The sequence below is a fragment of the Podarcis filfolensis genome (assembly GCF_964270895.1).
Source record: "Podarcis filfolensis genome assembly, chromosome: 6".
Classification (NCBI taxonomy): domain Eukaryota; kingdom Metazoa; phylum Chordata; class Lepidosauria; order Squamata; family Lacertidae; genus Podarcis; species Podarcis filfolensis.
The window spans coordinates 99,150,903-99,169,766 of NC_139609.1; the positions used below are offsets into that span (position 1 = coordinate 99,150,903).

The 18,864-nt window shown below is 52.5% G+C and overlaps 1 pseudogene across 1 annotated transcript; it reads right to left on the reverse strand.

The window, feature by feature from the left end:
• Positions 1 to 631: 631 nt before the first annotated feature.
• On the reverse strand, positions 632 to 1,343 carry LOC310764798 (histone H2A type 2-B-like; annotated as a pseudogene). Its single transcript has one exon. The product of its transcript is annotated as a histone H2A type 2-B-like (transcript).
• Positions 1,344 to 18,864: the final 17,521 nt, after the last annotated feature.

An 18,864-nucleotide genomic window follows, 5' to 3' on the forward strand; every position in this document is an offset into this window, starting at 1 on the left:
GTTTCATGTGGGAGTTCAAATAACTGTTGAGGGTTATTAATGGCGCAGGAAAGATAATTGTGACTCAAAAAACAGAGCGAAGCAGCCCAGAAGAGCAAAATAGATTCCTGGAATCTCGCTTGCAAAACGAAAATACCAGCGGCTGGGGGAGGCAGGCGGAGATGCAACTCTCCACCAGCGGCAGGTGCCAAGGGAGTGGAAGATTGCGGGGCAGGCGGGTGCATTTTACAGGGGGCTCCTGTGCCTGGGGAGGGGGCAGCAAGGAGGCCTCCAGCGCCTGAGACACAAAGCGCTGAGCTCCCAAGCGAAGGGGCTGAGCGCCTGCCCAGAACCCCAGAGCCCCTGCATTTCTATGACAACCACACTTTCTGCAAGGAGAGGAAGCCAAGGCCAGGTGCTGGAGGGAGGGGCACCCACCACGCGGCAGCGGAAGGGAGGGAGGGAGGGAAGTGGTCAGGTCCTGGGGGCCAGGCTGGACTGGGGGCCACTTTGGACTGCGGCTGCCTGGGGAGGGTGGGGTGCTCTTTGGGAAGGTCCCCTCCCCAGGCAAGCCAAGGCCAGCACTCCTACTCCACTCTCCTGGCTGTGCTTGTCCCCCACTTACTTTTTTTTTGTGGCTCTTAAAAGAGCCTTTTTGTGATGCACAGATGTTTGAGGTTTCCTTAGGTGAAAGAGCCCGCTTCTTCCTCACTTGCCTTTGGGCTTGTGGCTCTCTGTCTTCTTGGGAAACAGAACAGCCTGGATATTGGGCAAGACTCCCCCCTGGGCAATAGTGACTCCTCCCAGCAGCTTGCTCAATTCTTCATCCTTGGGAAGCGCCAGCTGCAGGTGACGAGGAATGATCCTCATTTTCTCCTTGTCCCAGGCAGCGTTGCCAGCCAGCTCCGGTATTTCAGCTGTGAGCTACTCCAGCATAGTTCCCTTTGTGGAGCAGGCGGTGAAGGCGGCCAACGGGGACCTGGAGGCCAGGGCGCGAGGAGCGTGATTTCGCCTTGGCTCTCGCCTTCCCACCTCGCTTGCCGCGGCCAGACATGGCGACACTGACTCAGCTCCGCTCAGAAGCTCAACAAAAAATAAAACTGCAATCGTCCCCCACTTCCTGTGGTGCTCAGCTCCAGCTCACTGGGGGGCTTCCCAGTTGGCCACTGGGAGAAGAGGACGCTGGTCCAGGTGAGCCACTGGTCTGGGGCAGAAGAATCTTTCGTCATTTGCTCTCCTGCGTCCTCCAGGCTTCAGCCACTGCTGTCCAGACTCCATTTTCAGCACCCTGCAACACAGAAAGCAATTGAAGTGTCTCTGGGCATGTGCAGAGTGCTTTCTCCTCACCACTCAGCATGCCAACCCCCACACCCCTGGGACCAGTGGGCTGAGGTGCCAGATGGGAAGGCATGGCTTCGGGGCAGTCGTGGGCTCCAGCACTTCTTTGGAGAGAGGGATGTACTCCAGCCTGCCCCTTAATTTTGGGGGGTGGGGGTTAGGTCCCCCTGCATTGCTTTCTTCCTTAGTGGCCACAAACCCCTTGCTGAGTTTAGCCCTGGACCAATCATGTGGTTGTGGGGGGGGGCTCCAGTCGTCTCCAGGAAATGAAGCTGAAGTCCCTGAGAGATGCATTGTGGGTGGAGCAGGAAGTGAGGACTCTTGAGGTGAGGCAACAGGGAGATGCAGCAGCAAAAAAAGCTAATGCAATTCTTGTTCTTAAAATGTCTACCCAGCCCCTCACCCAAGGATCACGGGGCAATTTGCAAGATAAAATTCTAGGCTGCATCAGCAGGTATTTGGTGTCCCGATCAAGGGTAGAAATAGTCTAACTTCCCTGCAATACAGAAATCTCAGCTCAAGCATCCCTGACGGATGACCATCCAAACTCTACTTAAAAACCTCCGAAGAAGGAGAGTCTACCACCTGAGTGAGTCTGTTCCACTGTCAAGCAGCTCTTAGCATCAGACAGTTATATCTGATATTTTGTCAGAACCTCCTTTCTTTTATTTGAATCTGTCAGTATGAGCCCCACCCTCCAGGGGAGGGAAAACAGGCTTGCTCCCTCTTCCAAGTGACAGCCCGGGAGATATTTGAAGGTTGAGATATTTGAAGGTAGCTCTCATGTCGCCTCTTGGTCTCTTCCAGACAGAACATCCCAGCTCCCTCCTCACAAGGCGTGGTTTCCAGACCCTTGATCACCCTCCTCTGCCCACCTTCCAGTTTCTCAACACCCTTCTTGAAACGGGGTTCCCAGAACAGGACACAGGACTCCCGGTGGGGTCTCTCAAGGCAGAAGAGAGCAGCGCTGGTCCTTCCTTCGCTCTGACTTGATCCTGTCCATGTTCCGGCTTCACTTTCAAAACAAATGAAGCAGGGAAGACTTGGGAGGAGAAGTTCCCTTCCGTTTCTTTGGCGTTGGTTGCAACATCCTAGCAAGCACCCGAGAGGAGCAGCTCTTGCCAGGCAGCCTCTGAACACTCCTGGCTCAGCCCCGGCTGACCCTGGGCTTCATTAATTACAGCACTTGTCACGGGTGTTCCCTGGAGGATTCAGAAAGCTTCCCATCCATCAGCTCCGCAACACAACAGCCGTACAAAGTAGGCCAGTGGGATCGTTCCCTTGGCAGGCGGGGGGCAGGGGCTGGGGCTGCTTGTCCTGGGGGCACCATGGCTGAAGAGGGCAGCCTTGAACTCCTCCAGCTGCCAGCTGACCCACGGCAGCTCTGCACTGGGAAAACCTTTTCTCCCTCTCTCACACAACCAAAGAACTCACAGACATCCCATGAAGCTAAAGTCTGGAAGGTTCAGGACAGACGAGAGAAAGTCCTTCTCTTTCTTTAAAATATTTTTTATTAGTAATTCCAACATAACATTTTATCAAAAAACATTTCATCCTTGAATTCCCCCCCTTATTTTTCCCCTCCCCCCTCCCAAAGAAAAAAACCTGACCCCCCCCCCCGGACTTCCCTCAGCTCCTCTCTCTGGTTTATCCACATATATTGTTTTCTGCATGTTACAAAAGTGTACAGATCCTTAACTTATCTGTCTAAATGTTATCAATAAAAAGTTTGTGAATGTTTATTCAAAACCTGCCAAGGAGTCCAGTTCATTTTGTAGCTTCTTTAGATACTTTGTGAAGGGTTCCCATTCATCTTTAAAATCACAGTTGTCATGTAGTTTGTGTGTCTGTTTTGCCAATTCTGCATAGTCCATCAGTTTCTCTTGCTATAGTTCTTTAGTCAGGATTTCCTCATTCTTCCATCCTTGTGCTATTAAGACTCTTGCCGCTGTTGTCGCATACATAAAGATATTTTTCAGTTTCCTTGGCAGGTCTTTTCCTACAATCCCTAACAAAAAATGCTTCAGGCTTTTTAACAAATGTTAATTGGAACATTTTCTTCAACTCATTATATATCATTACCCAAAACTTTTTAATTTCATTACAGTCCCACCACATGTGATAAAAGGTCCCTTCTTTTTCTTTGCACTTCCAACACATATTTGAACTGGTTTTGTACATTCTTCCTAGCTGTACTGGTGTTAGAGAGAAAGTCCTTCTTAACGCAGCACAGAGTTAAACTGTGGAACTCACTGCCACAGGAGGCAGGGATGGCTCTGCCCTGCCCTCCACAGTTGGAGGCAGTGATGCTCCTGAATGGCAGTTGCTGGAAACCACAGGAGGGGAGAAGGCTCTTGGGCTCGGATCCTGCCTGCAGTGGGCATCTGGTTGGCCCCTGCGAGAACAGGACGCGGGACTAGGTGGGCCCCTTTGGCCAGATCCAGCTGACTCTGCTTATCTTCTCCTGATGGGCCTCTGGTCTGATCCAGGTGCAGAACTCTTCGGAAGGGAAGCATTTACAGCACAGGGTCTGTAAGGAGGAGGAAGGGGGATTCTGATCTTGGAGTCCAGCCAGGGCAAGAGCTAGATGGGTTAGGGGAGAGAGTTTTTGCAGGGGAGGCTTGCCAGGCAAACGGAGGCCCTGCAAATGCCCCACTTCCCCCCCAAGCACGCTGGCTTGGCAATCCCACCGAGATGGAGACCGGGGAGAAGAGGGACCAGAGTGCCATGCGCATTCTCTAATCTACCAGGAGGAATGGGAGAGGAAACATCCTGAAGCTGTGACAAATTGGACACAGAGAGAGCAGCTCACTCGCCCGATGCATCATTGCGCATGTCAAAGGCCCCCCCTCTGAAAAATGATGGGAGGGCAATGCTATAGTGACAGAGAGCTATGGAGATGGTGTGGCCATTTCTTTCTTCCCCCAATGGTGAGATTCTCTGCAGACTGAAAAAATACGGAAGAAGCAGCACAGGGGAAAGTGAGGGGTGTGGATGTGTGAGAGGGTCCTCAGTGCCCAGCCAAGGAGCCTCAGCGTTCTCCTGTCTGCACCTCCAGCCCCCTGAAGGGGTTGTTAGGAAGAGCGCGGCTGGATCAGGCCAGATGCTCCTGCGGGAAATCTGCCAGCAGAACCCGGCCACAAGAGCCTTCTGGCCTCCTGTGGGTTCCAACAACTGGTCCTTCTCTGAAGGAGTCCTGCCGCGGCCCTTCAGCATGATTTTGTGGGGATCTCAGGGTGGAACAGTCCCCCCAAACTTTTGTCGACCAGAACTGGAGGGGCTCCTTCTAAGCCAAACAGCTCTCCAGCAGACTGGACGCCCCTCTCCATTCTTTTTTTTTTAATAAAAAAAATACCTTTTTATTAGTTTTTAACATATTATCATTCATACAACAAAACTTCTCATCTTATACAATAGTTTTTGGACTTCCGTCAACACCTCTGATGAATTTCCGTTCTTATCACTTATTATGCATTTCTTAATTTCATATTACCTTTAATTATCTTTAACTAACAATTCTCCTCATTGTCTTTTTGGCAATATTTCAGATAATTCACCTTACAAAACTTCTTGCAAACCTACTAGCGTAATCTGTTCATCACAATTACTTTGCAAATAGTCTGTAAATTTACTCCAGTCTTCTGAGAATCTCTGGTCCCGCAGGTTTCGAATTCTTCCTGTTAGGTTATCTAATTCTGCATAGTCCATCATTCTCTTTTTTTTATAAATAATTTTTATTAATTTTCCAACACAAATATACAATTTTATCAAAATTTCCACAAATTTGGTTCTTTTTGGACTTCCTTCAGCTTCTCTGGCAATCATAGAAGCTGAAGGAAGCCCAAAAAGAACCAAATTTGTGGAAATTTTGATAAAATTGTATATTTGTGTTGGAATAGTCCATCATTTTCATCCTACATTCTTCTTTCGTCTGTAATCCTTCTTGCTTCCAATTTTGTGCCAGTAATATTCTTGCTGCCGTCATTGTGTACAAAAATAACTTACAATCCTTTCTGTTTATATCATCACCTTCAATGCCAAGTAAAAATGCTTCTGGTTTCTTAATAAATGTATATTTTCCCAGTAGTGATGTATGGAAGTGAGAGATGGACCATAAAGAAGGCTGATCGCCGAAGAATTGATGCTTTTGAATTCTGGTGCTGGAGGAGACTCTTGAGAGTCCCATGGACTGCAAGAAGATCAAACCTCTCCATTCTGAAGGAAATCAGCCCTGAGTGCTCACTGGAAGGTCAGATCATGAAGCTGAGACTCCAATACTTTGGCCCCCTCATGAGAAGAGAAGACTCCCTGGAAAAGACCCTGATGTTGGGAAAGATGGAGGGCAGAAGGAGAAGGGGACGACAGAGGATGAGATGGTTAGATAGTGTTCTCGAAGCTACAAACATGAGTTTGACCAAACTGCGGGAGGCAGTGGAGGACAGAAGGGCCTGGCGTGTTCTGGTCCAGGGGGTCACGAAGCGGCGGACACAACTAAACGACTAAACAACAACAACACAATGCCAAGTAAAAAATGCTTCTGGTTTCTTAATAAATGTATATTTCAACATTTTTTCCATCTCCTTATATATCATTTCCCAGAATGATGCCTTTCTGATGGGCAGGTGGGCATCTCTTCTTTGCCTGTGCTGCTGCTCTGCCCTTGAGATCTGCCTTGCCCCCCTCCCTCCTGCCCTTTCCTTTGCAGGAGCCTTCTGCCATCTAGTCTGGAGTCCTCCTCTTCTCATGTCTCCTCTGCACCAGAGTCACACGCAAAAGGGCCCCTGATGATATCACCTTAAGAAACCGCCAGCCTTTCTGGACATTTTCCCAATTTCCTGACTTTGCACAACCAGCCCTGTTCTGCTCCTGGCTCAGGATGTGCTGAGGGACAACCCCCCTCCCCGGATCTGCACATGTGTTTGGTGTGTGCACCCCCTCAAGAGGCAGGGACTCGGGTGGGCAAGGGGCTCGTCTTCCAGGCCATCCAGCTCTTTCTAGGTCACGGAAGGCAGGGGTGGAATCTGAGCTCTTGCAGAAGAAAAGCTCTGCCGGTGGCCTTCCTTAATCCCTTGCAAATCCCAGCCTGTCCAGGGGCACCAGAGAGAGCTGGGAGACTGCAGGGCACGGGGGAGGGGGGAAGAGACCAGGCCCTCCCAAAGTGGGAGGATGCAACCCACTTTTTTGTTCTCCCTCACGGCTTTGCAGCTGGGAACGGGCATGAAAAATGCCACCAAATTCTCGTCCTGAATGGCATCAATCCCGAATGCGGTACCAGTGGATTAGCAAAGTCTGGCAAGGACCCCAGCAGAGAGAGAGAGAGAGAGAGAGAGAGAGAGAGAGAGAGAGAGAGAAATATGTTGGAGGCCCAGATGCTAATGGAAAGGAATCCAAGCCCAGCTGGAGGGCATGAGAGAAGGTGGCACAGATCTGTCCCCCTTCCTGTCTGAGGCTGGAAGCTGCCCAGGCCCTGAAGGCGGATGGGGGCTTATCCCCCCCCCAGCCCCCAAAGGCTGAAAAAGATCCATCAGGCACCTTCCACTCCAGAGGGATATATATTATCTAAATTTGATAAGACAACTTAATTTCTCTCCATGTCTGTTACTGGCGATAAAACCGGGAGACTTTTATGACCCGGAGTCCTCTGCAAGATTGTCAGGAACTTATTATACAAGGTATAACTGGATTTCTCTCCGCAGATGGCTTGCAGCCATGAGCTGTAACGCAATTCTGCAGCACATGGGCTGGAATAAATGCAAAGCACTTGTTACAGCAACTTAGATAAGAGAGAAGGGAACACGGTTGCTCTTGCAGCCTAATTCCCAATCAGATCTGCTTCTTCCTGGCTGTGAAGGGCGAGAGGAGGAAGGCGGCACCTGGCCGGGCTGAGTCTTGCCACATGGCATGGGGGTGGGGGCACAGGGGAGAGGCCTTCTGCCCGCCGGGGGGACCCACTGCTCTGCTCAGACCCACAGGGAGGGGGCCAGAAGACACCCCCCTTTTTTCTGCCAATGCAGTGAGCAGCAAGGAAGGCACCGGCTGCAAAAGGAATCCCCAGCACAAGGACGTGGGGGGACACACCCAGTTGTCATCTGCAAAGCCTGGAAGGAGAAAACACGCATGGTGACAACAGCAGCAGCAGCAGCAGCAACAGAAGGGGTTTTTCCTCCTGTGCCCACAGTAGTCGACCATGTTATGAGAATTATAAGGTCTAAGATATAAAATAAATGTACCAAGCAAACACTTACATAAATATATAAACCGCATGTCTGACACAGTGCAGGAAAAAAGTCCTGAAACCATTTTGTCTCCCCCAAATTGACCTCAAATGTTTCTCTGCAAGGAGGGAGGAAATGGGTGAGCCTGTGACCTGAGCTCAAGAATTAAGTATTTATCATCACAAAAGAATAGCCAGGCTGCCCAGGCAAACCCATTAACAGCCAGGTAGACCCATCCACAGGTTTCCTGCCAGACAGGATACAGGATTGTGTTGTAGACCACCCCTTCTGTGATGGATGGATGATGTATTGGGGGGTGGTCTTGGGCTCCAGGGTGGGCCATTTCAATGTCCATATAAGGGCTTGTGCACCATTGTTCGGGGTCCCTCCTGCCTCCTGCGTGTGGTGAGTGAGGATCCTGTTGCAACAGTTCATGAAGATCAGGCTTACGCGCTGCTTTGCTTCTCAATATTCTCTGGTTGGCCTCTTATTTTCCCCTACCGATAGAGAACCTTCAAAAGGACTCTATATGGGCTCTTGGATACCCCATAAGGGAAAAGGAGCCCATTATGGGCAACGAGCAAGCAGGATTCGAGCACAAGAGTCGCTCTTTCCTCCTGCAGTTTCCAGAAACTGGGATTCAGGAGCAGGGCTGCCTCTGAGTGCGGAGGCAGAGCAGAGCCACCATGACTAGCAGGCACGGAATGCCTTATTCTTCTCCATGAATTTGCCACATCCTAGGTTCCTGTGGGAGAGAGTTCCGTAGTTCAACAGTGCACTGCGTGAAGGACTTTCTTCCTTTTGCTCCAGGCTCAGACCCTGCTCACGGTTTGGGTCCTTGGACTGTGCAAATGTGCCAAACTGCAGCTTTTTATCTTAAAGCATCAGAACCACCAGGAGGGTCAACTCAGGGTGAGGTGTCCAGGTGCACATTTGCCAAATTTGGGTGTTCCAGTGGACCCAAGATCTTCTGCTGAGGATCTGCACCTTTCACCATCATTGCTTCTCCAGAGAAGAGGAAGCGGGTCCAGCTGCATTGCGGTCTGTGGAGCTGGCTGACCAGGGAAGGCTTCATCCCTGGAGCTTTGTGGCTGCTCCGGCAAAGGCCCAAGGGCATTCCTCCCTCCAGGAGATCCAGGTGCTCCCCTGGTGGGGGAAGGCAGGGTCTGGGTTGGGCATGGCTTTGCCTTTGCTCTGCATCCAGAGCCCACTGACTCCTCCTGGCCACTCCCTCCCCTCCTCCTCCTCCTCCAGGTCTGGCTCATTCTTCCTCGTTTCCTCATTTGAGGCTGTCCAAAGCAGAGGCCAGATAACTGGCCAGCGATTCTTTATGCACTTAGCCAGGGCGTCCCGTGGGCAGGCAGCCGCCACCTGGCACCCTCATTTATCTCCATTTGCTGCTTCCTGCCTCGCGCCCCTAATTTCTAGCCGGTGCCTCGGAGGTGAAAGCCTTATCTGCCTTGCCGTTCCCGGATCGGAAAACAATTGCAGCCCCTTCTCTGGGAAGGCCTTGCTGACAGGCCTATTAGTGTCAGCGAGTTTGAGACACGGCTGGGCTGGCAAGGCAATCAGGCACCCCCAGGCCAGCTGGGGAGGTGGGCACCTGCCCTCTCCCTGGCACCATGCCCCCGGATGGCAGCAGAGAACAGAGGAGGAGGAACCATGGAGGGAAAGGTCTCTTTGGATAAATTAACTGGCATTTTAAAACCCCTTCCTTTCCCCTTAGCCTTTGAGCAGGGAGATATCTTGGATTGGACCAGCTTCCTTTGTTCCCTGTATGAGCTGCTGGGTTCACATGGGGATTCTGGTCCTAAGAAGCCAAGCAGAGCCCCCCGGATCCGGCCAATGGCCCATCTAGTCCAGCATCCTGTTCTCACACTGGCCAGCCAGAGGCTTTGATCAGGAACCCGCAAGCAGGATGGGAGTGCAAGAGTCCTCTCCTGTCAGGGGGAAGCCTGGGGGAAGGGGGTCTGGGGTCTGATTGGGAGAGGGGGGATCCAGTGATTTTTGGGGACCTGCAGCAGCCAGGAGGCAAGAGTCAGAGGCAGGAGAAGCTTCAGAGCTGGAGGGGGAGCCTGGGTGGGTCGGAAAAAGAGGAGGAGGAAGTGGGTTAAGCAAGCAAAGGGCCAGGCGCTTCCCCACACTCTCTGCACCGCTGTCTCCCAGAACCAGGAGAGGACTGAAAAGGGGTGAGCAAGGGATGTTTCCACGCAGGCATTGTCTCCAGATGTGTGTGCATGTCAGGGACCGGCTGGATGAAGAGGAGGGGGGAGGCACCAGCTGGGAAACCCCCAAGGGAAGGAGGCTCAGAGCCTGGGAGTGGGGGTTGGCCAACAAAGAGTGGTCAGAGGGAGAAAGAGGTGTTGGAAGAGACAATCGGGTTAAGTGAGCAGGAAGAGGCTGTGGCAGAGAGCGGTCCTGATTCTGAGGCTGGAGAGGATGGGGGCAGGAGACAGAGATGGGGCAGGCTGCTGCAGAATCCAGGGGGTCTCCCCCTCCTGCTGCAACCAGCTCCCCTTCCCCCAGTTGCTGCAATTGCTGCCACTGGGATGTTGGGCACTGGCCTGATCCAGCGGGCTCTCCTTGCGTTCTGCTGTGCCCCGTTAGCCTGGCTCACAGGCAGGCAGGCAGGCAGGCAGGCTCCTCTTCCCAGGCCCTCCTGTGCCCACGTGGCTCCAGGTTTCTTTCAAGCCGGTGTTTAAAATTCCAAAGAAAGCCAGATTCAAAAGTAAGTTTCTTATCGGGTGTCAGGGAGGAAATTATGAGTGCCTCGTTGTCCAAGGTTAAAAAGTGAGGGCTGTGCTTGGCTGGGGAGCGGCAGCAGATAAGATGAAATGTTTTCTATTCAAATGAATGGGCTCCTCTCTTCTCTGTAATAAACGATCAGTGTCAATATGACAAATTAATCCTGCATTGAGATCCATTTAGAGTGCAGGCAAACGGGGGCGTGGGGGGGGCAAGGGAGAGGGAAGAAGCGGCCAGGTGGAGGAGAGTCAGCATTTCCGCCACTGCCATGTCCACCCCCCCGGGGGGGAGGTTTCTTGGAGGGACGGGAGGAGACAAAGGCCACTGGCAGGCAGTCACCAAGACGGAGGGGGCTGCGGATGCTGCTGCGGCGGCAGGGGGCAGGGGGTGGTCAGGGGGCAGCCATTTGTCTCAGCACAGCTGCCTCCGTCCCCATCCCTTCCACACTTGTGGGAACGCGCACTTGGAAGCTGCAGGCATCCTGGGAGCCAGGCCCCCTTCTCAGCCCGGGCAGGAGGGGGAGCATGCATTGCAAGGCATTGCAGCCCCACTGCTGTTGGTCCCCTCCAACGTGCCTTGCAGAGGTTGGACTAGACCTCCTTCAGGGTCCCTTCCAAGTCTCCATTGCTGTGGTTCTATGTTTGGGGTAGAGGAGCACAGCTTGAGTTCAGCCTTAGAAAGTGATGCTCAGAGGGAAGAAGGCAGGAGCCCCACAACACAGGGGCAGAAGGAGCCAGGCAGAAGTTCTCCTGGGACTGACCTGCTGCCTGTTGGCTCCTGGACCCAGCAGCCACTGCTCCTCCTGGGCCATCACCCTGGGCTGCCGGCCGCTGGCCGCCTGTCTGCTTGCTCCGGGAATTGAGGTTGGGAGAATGGGTGGGTTCCCCAACCAGGGGCTTTCCCCCCTGCTTTTTCCTGGGTGGGTGGGTGTGTTTGTATGTGCTTGGGCTCTGCAGGTTGTTTCTGTGGGCTCAGGGTCTTCTCCCTGCAACAGGCCTTCCAGGGCAGGCAGGCTCTGAGCTTTTCCTGGATCACTTTCTCCACGTTGTATTTTACCACCCTCTGCCCTCAAAGATACATTTTCTCCCACGCTATAAAGGCCAAAACGTTGTGGCGGCCTTTCCTTGGAGGAGAACGTCTCCACATCCTGCACCTTTTCCAGGGCCAAAGCTCCGTGGTGGAGCCCCTTGCAGGTGGAAGGTGCCAGGTTCATTCCGCAGCATCTCCTGGTAGGAAAGACTGGGAGAGACTCCTGCCAGTCCGTGTGGACAACACTGGCCGAGATGGGCCACTGTTCTGACTCAGTGAAAGGCAGCCTCCTCTGCTCCACAAGCACCGCGGGTGTGGGGGAGAGAGAAGCTGGGGGAGACGAGGCTGCAGGTGCCAAGGGGTCCAAAGGCCCACCTCTGGGGCCCTTCCGCCTGGCCTGGGTGACCCCTGCCCAGAGGAAGGGGATGGGTGGGAAGGCCCAGGGAGACACAGGCAGGCCGCACTCTCCCCCCCCCCCCGGTGCACACATGCAAGCTGCCTCCCTCCGCCAGAGTTTCTCCCCGCCCCCGTTGCATTGCAGCTGGGTGACCCACGTGGCTCCCAAGATACGGAACCCTTGAAAAGAGACAGTGACAAATGGGACTCCTGCTCCAAGTGGCAGGAGCTGCAGGCGGGGGCCGGGGGGGAGCAGGCAAGATGCGCCTTTCAGGGAGAAGCTGAAGGTCAGGAGCTGCTGCCTCCCCCTGAGCTGGTGCTGCGGGGGGGCGCGGAGGGGCTGCCCCATGGAGAAGGGGCTAGGCCATTGGGGAGGATAAGGAAACGGAAAGAGCCTGCTGCTGGAACAGGCCCAGGGCCCCTCTAGTCCAGTGTCCTGTTCTCACAGAGGCCAACCAGGTGCCCTAATAATAATAATAATAATAATAATAATAATAATAATAATAATTTATAGCCCGCCCATCTGGCTGGGTTTCCCCAGCCACTCTGAGCGGCTTCCAACAACATGTTAAAATACAGTAGTCTGGTAAACATTGAAAGCTTCCCTAAACAGGGTTGCCTTCAGATGTCTTTTAAAGATAGCTGCTTATTTCCTTCACATCTGGTGGGAGGGCGTTCCACAGGGCGGGCGCCACTACCGAGAAGGCCTGGTTCCCTGTAACTTGGCTTCTTGCAGGGAGGGAACCACCAGAAGGCCCTCGGCGCTGGACCTCAGTGTCTGGGCAGAATGATGGGGGTGGAGATGCTCCTTCAGGTATACAGGTTTACCAATGGGAAACCAGCCAGCAGGATTGGATCACAATAGCACCTTCCCCTCCTGTGGTTCCAAAAGCGTCACAGCCTCCAGCTGTGCAAATTGCAAATATATATATATATATATATATATATATATATATATATATATATTGTCAGGGAATCAGGAGCAGGAGCACTAGGGAGAGAGGATTGGGAGAGTGAAGGGGAAGAATCCGAGGGCAGCGTAGGGGAGTATGACAGTGGCCCGAGAGATTCCATGAGCTTCTCCAGCGAATCAGAAGATTCCCAGAAGGGGGCGCCGATGGTCAGGGCAAGGGGGGTCCCAGGGGGGACGCACCAGAAACAAGGAGCCAGAGGGGAACCCCAAAGCAGCAGTGGAGGATCGGGACCAGTTTCCCCACCAGAGCGTAGTGGGGGGGAGGAGTCACATGTGTCAGGGCCAGCGTCTCCTCCGGAGAGGGAGTCAGGGCTGACCACGCCTCCAACGGAGGGGAGGTCAGTTGCAGCTAGCCCCCCCCCCATGGGGGAAGCAGTGACAGCAGCAGTGGAACGGTCAGGAGGAAAGCTGCTGGCTGGGCGCGCGCGCCAAGTTCAAATGTGCAGGCGCGCGGAACAGCAGGAGACCCGGATGGGGAACCAGCTCCTAAAGCCCGCCGGAGGGAGGGAGAAGGCTCAGGGGAATCAGCGGGAGAAGAGGCTAGAAAGGGCGGAACCCCGGCGGGCAGGCGGACCCAGAGGAGGAAGGAGCAGCGGAGAAGGTGGAGCAAGGCTAGAATCTTAAATTGGTGTCAAGGGGGAGGAGACTCAGACGGAGCATCAGTGGTCTGACACTTTAGACGTGGGGCTGCGCGCTGCGGCTCTGGAAGTGAAACTGAACTTCAATAAAGACTTTTATACTTAACAACGAAGCAGCGTTGGTCCTTTGTGAGCTGGGACCTAGGGTAGCTCTGACATATATATATATATATATATATATATATATATATATACACACACACACACACAAACTTAGTTGGTCTCTAAGGTGCTACCGGACAATTTTTTTATATATTTCGACTGTGTCAGACCAACACGGCTACCTACCTGAATCCAGCTGTGGAGGAAGAGGAGAGTCATCCTGGCTAGTCAGTGGCATAGTGGGGGGGGCACAGGGGAAGTTGCCCCAGGTGCCAAATTGTTAGGGACACAAAATTTCAACACCCTGTGCTGCCTCCACACAGCTGGGCTCTGTTGAAAATAACTTCTCCACGCAAACCAGGAAGTGACTTCTCCCAGCAACAGAACCAACTCTTCTTTTCTCATCTCTATGGCCACAATCTCCTGGGTGATGTGGACCCCATTGGGCAACTGGATGCGCAGGCACTCCATTTCCCTCCCTCCCACTCCCCTCGGTGTGGCTCCGGGTGCCGGCATCCCCCGCTACGCCACTGTGGCTGGTAGCCCTCAGCAGCCCTCTCTGCTCCTCCATGTATTTGTCTGATCCTCTTTTAAAGCCATCTACAAGAGCTGGTGGCCCTCTCTTCCTCCTGAGGGAGGGAGTTCCATAGGTTAACTCTGCACTGCATAAGGGGGGAAAAGGGAAAGAAGAATTTTTAAAAAAAAGAAAAAAGGAAAAGAAAAGAAAAAAGAAAAAGAAGAATAAAATAAAAACTCTGCACTGGATGAAGACAGCTTTTCATTCATCCATCCTGGATCTTCCAATATTCAGCATCATTGGATTTCTAGTGTCAGGTGATGAGAGGAAGAGAAACATTTCTGTCTCCACTTTCTCCATGCCAGGCATAATTGAACAAAATGCAATCATGTCGCCTCTCACTTGCTTTTTCTTTAAACTACAAAGTCCCAAACGCTGCGACCATTCTTCACAGGGCAGCCACGCCATCCCACCCTCAGTCCTTCCGATTTGGCAGTGGAGCAGACCCAGGCGGACGCTGGGCTCTCCACCTACAGCAGTGGGGCAGACTGCAGCCTCGCAGACCCTCCCAGTTTCCTTGAAACTTGGGGGGCTCAGGGGGGCTTCTCTGCCTTTGGCACACCAAGGCTGGCTTCTCCCCACTTCCTTCTTGCCTGGACTCCTGTGAATTCAGACCCTGCAGGTGTTTGGATTGCTAATTCATTAATCTTCCCTAAACTGCACCCTGGAAGACGCAGGTCCTGCTCAGAATGGTGGAAATTTGCCAAGAATTTCCACATTTCTGTGTTCAGAGCCAGGATTCTAAATTGTGTTCTGGGATGTTGATTGTGAAGGGAAATGGCCAGACTTGAAAAGGTGCCACACAAACTGCTGTGCCTCCCAGCAAATGCCCTCCAGTCTCCCCCCCCCCACTCATGCCCCCCAGCAGGAAATCCTTTCACCTACAGGTTGCTGACAGAGGCTGGTCGACTGTTGAATCTTCTGAACACCCCAGTTTGAGAAGGATGTGGACAAGCTGGAAGGTGTGCAGAGAAGGGTGACCAAGAGGATCAGGGTCTGGAAAGCAAGCCTGATGAGGAACGGTTGAAGCTGGAGCTGGGCCTGCTTAGCCTGGAGAAGATGGAGGGGTGATCTGATGGCCAACTGCAAAGAGCTGAAGGGCTGCCATGTGGAAGATGGAGCAAGCTGTTTTCTTGCTGCTCCAGAGTGAGGAACCTGCAAAGAGGGAAGGAAGGGGGCAGCTGCCTCCCCCCATCCCACTGTCCAGTCCAGGGGGCCTCTCTTTGTCCAGGAGGGGGCAGCCACAGAGTCCTCCTCCCGCCGCCCTGATCAGCATCCAGCCGGTGTAAGCCGGGTAGGGAAAAAAAACATTTGAGAATTGGAAGCTGGTGAAAGATTACATTTATTTGTTATAAACTGATTATTTTTCTGTTTGGCTGAGGCTGGCTGGTGCAGCTGACACCCTGAATTGTGATTTATATTCATGTTTAGTCATTTATAATGAAGAGCCGGGAACTTGCTCTCCCGGAGACGGGCGACCTGGTTTCACCTTCCAGGGCCGGAGGTAGCCCAGCCCAGATCCCAAATGGCCCTGATCCGGCACTCCTTCTGCCACCAGACACCTCTGGGAGTGCGGAAGGCCCACTTCTTCTCCAGATAAGTGGTCCACCTAATGGAAGGGGTAGCAAGGGGTTCAGTTGGTGCGTCCTGCTTTGCCCATCACAAAACCATGGCATCAATGAATTGTAGAACCCGAGGGTCACCCAGTCCAGCCCCCTGCAATGCAGGAATCTCAGCTCAAGCATCCATGGCAGGTAGCCATCCAACCTCTGCTTAAAAGCCTCCAAGGAAGGAAATCCACTAGATCCCAATGGAGACTGTTCCACTGTCAAGCAGCTCTTACTGCCAGAAAGCTTTTCCTGAGGTTTAGCCAGAATCTCCTTTAATGTAACTTGAAGCCATGGGTTCGAGTCCTCCCCTCCAGAGCAGCAAAAAAAACAGACCTGCTCCACCTCCCATCTGACAGCCCTTCAGATATCTGTAGCAAGTGGGGGGGGGAGGTAACTAACTGAATTCTGGTGCTGGAGGAGACTCTTGAGAGTCCCATGGACTGCAAGAAGATCAAACCTCTCCATTCTGAAGGAAATCAGCCCTGAGTGCTCACTGGAAGGACAGATCCTGAAGCTGAGACTCCAAGACTCATGAGATGAGAAGATTCCCTGGAAAAGACCCTGATGTTGGGAAAGATGGAGGGCACAAGGAGAAGGGGACAACAGAGGACGAGATGGTGGGACAGTGTTCTCGAAGCTACCAGCATGAGTTTGACCAAACTGAGGGAGGCAGTGGAAGACAGGAGTGCCTGGCGTGCTCTGGTCCAGGGGGTCACAAAGAGGCAGACACGACTAAACGACTAAAAAACTACACCTGGGTGACCTGACCCAGGAGCCCCTTTACCTGATAAGAGGCCCACTGCGCCCCTTTCAAGTTGATCTCTGGATGGTCTTTTCTGCCCCCACCCCATCTGAGATGCATCTTTTGCTAAGCAATGGTCCTCCTGTAGATGCCAGGTTGATTTCACCAAAGTGACGTGGTTAATGGCTGAGCAGCTGGACTTGGGGAGATGTTTAGGCACAGGCAATTAGAGCAGCCCAACCAGAACGTACATCTTTCTTAATTGAAGTTCATCAGAATAAAACCAACACCACATTTTGTGGCACCTTCAAGGCTAATACCGATATGGTCATTTGAGCTTTCATATGTTGGGGTGAATTTCAACAGTTGTGAGGAAAAGGGAAGCTCCTCACCTCTCTCCTCATTTAATCCCCACAACAACCGCCTTGTGAGGTCGATTAGCCTGAGAGGCAGCAACTGACCCGTGAATGGGGATTTGAACCCTGGTCTCTGCCGGGTCTTAATCTAAGGCCCCCCCCCTGCTGCCTCTTCACAGCCCTGACCTGGGACCACCTTCTTCCCTTTGAAGAGAAGAGGGGAGAGGGCTTCTCTGCCGCAGGGGAGAGAATCAGGGCCATGTGCTGGTTTGAAAGAGGGGAATTGCTAATATAATCCTCAAAGGGTTTGCTTTTTCCTTTTGACTTTAAAAAAAATCTAATATCTTCATTTCCATACCTTTTTTAAGCTAATTTGTGGAAAATTAAAATGGCGAGGCCCACAAAGGCTGCATTTTAATTGAATCTTGTATCTGAGCCGTGGCGCGGAGTCTCTCTTGGCCTCCTTGATTAGCCTCCTCCATTAAATCATTTTTGCCTCGTTTAGCTGAGATACCGTCTCCTTGCGAGGCCTGGGACTTGGGGACTGGAGGAGCAGCAGGAGGAAGCTCTCACCTTCCTTCCATGCCAAAGGAGGCGAGGGCCCACCATGGCAGCAGGAGGGACAGAGCGAGGGATGGAGAGGTGGCTGGTCCCATCCGGCCTTGTCTGAGGTCCAGGGGGCTTCAGGGGCAGCTACCCAACACTCAGCCCTTGGCCAGGAAGACCCATCTTGGCTCAGACAGAATCATAGAATCAGGGCCAGGAGGGATCTTAAGGGTCATCTAGTCCAACCCCCTGCAATGCAGAAATGGGGACTCCCCTGCCAAGCCTAGAGGGTGCAGCAGCTCCTCCAGGAAAGGGACCGTGCACGGTATCCCGAATCCAGCACAGAACCACCACTGTGGGCGATCCAGCAGAGGGGATGCCACAGGGGTCGCTGGCCCCGGTGCCATCTGCAGGGGGGTGTTTAATCATTTGACTGTCTCCAAAATGGGAATGGCTGTGTGTATTGATGAAAGGGTTTAACACTGCAGTGTTCTAAGGGACTCTGAGCTTTCACTGAGCTGATAATTAACTATCACTGTTTTCTGCTAACTCACACATGAGTGTTTAACCTTAGATTAAGGTATTGAATTGCAAATTAGCCATCTTGGAAGGTGGTGACTGAAGTTTCTTTTTCTCAGACTCTCAGAGAGTAAGGATGTAACTGAAGCTCCCCAGGATCACCCAGACCCAGGCTGGAATTCAGGCTGTGGTCAGAGACAGACCTCTGCTTCTTGGTCTGTTGGAATTATTTCATATTTTGTAAGATGCTGAGCCTGTGTCTTGGATGGGTACATGTCTCGTGGAATTGTTTCAATGTATCATTTGATGTTTTTGTTTTGTTTTGAAGAAAGTTCTGCAAGTGACGTTGCTGAATAATATCTCATGGGTCTGGACAATGCTTCATGTCCAAAAGGAGTCAGTTTTTAGGCATCCAGCACAATATTCGTATCTGCAATAAGGGATATGCAAAGCGGGGGGGGGGGAGTGGAGGGGTGGGCACCCCCCGCCTCCTCCTGGTTCTGCAGTTTGCTGATTCCGGAGCCTGGGAGGGAAAGGAAACCTGGAGGAGGAGGAAAGATTAGCAGGCAGCAGCTGGTTTAATCAAGCAAATGCCAGGAAAAAGGAATCCCTGAACATGAGAGAGAGAGGGAGAGAATTGGAAGGGAAGGATGAAGCCCAGCGGACCCCCAGCAAGTGATGGAAGGCAGGAAGAGCTCCTTGTCAGCTGTGGGGATGGAGGGAAGGAGTTGGAGAGAGAAGTGAGAAGTGCCTGGTGGTCTCCGCAGAGCGATCCAGGCAGTTTGAGATTCTGCCAGCCAGAGCGGGGGGGGGGGAGCCTGGCACTCACAGAGCCCTGGCAGTGCAGACTTGGAAGGGACCCCGGATGCATCCAGTAGCTTCCTCTGTCATCCTGGGCGTGCAAATTCCTGTCCTGCCGCCCGATTTGTCATTTAATCAAAGTGTCTCCTGGCACACCCTCCCTAACCCAGTCGCAGCAAAGCGCCTCTCGTGTATTAAGAGCTATTATTTATTTCGCTTTGATTCAGGCCACCTTCCTGAGTGCTTCTCCAGCCAAGGCCACTCACACCATCAAAATGCAATACGACGTCTGCAATGC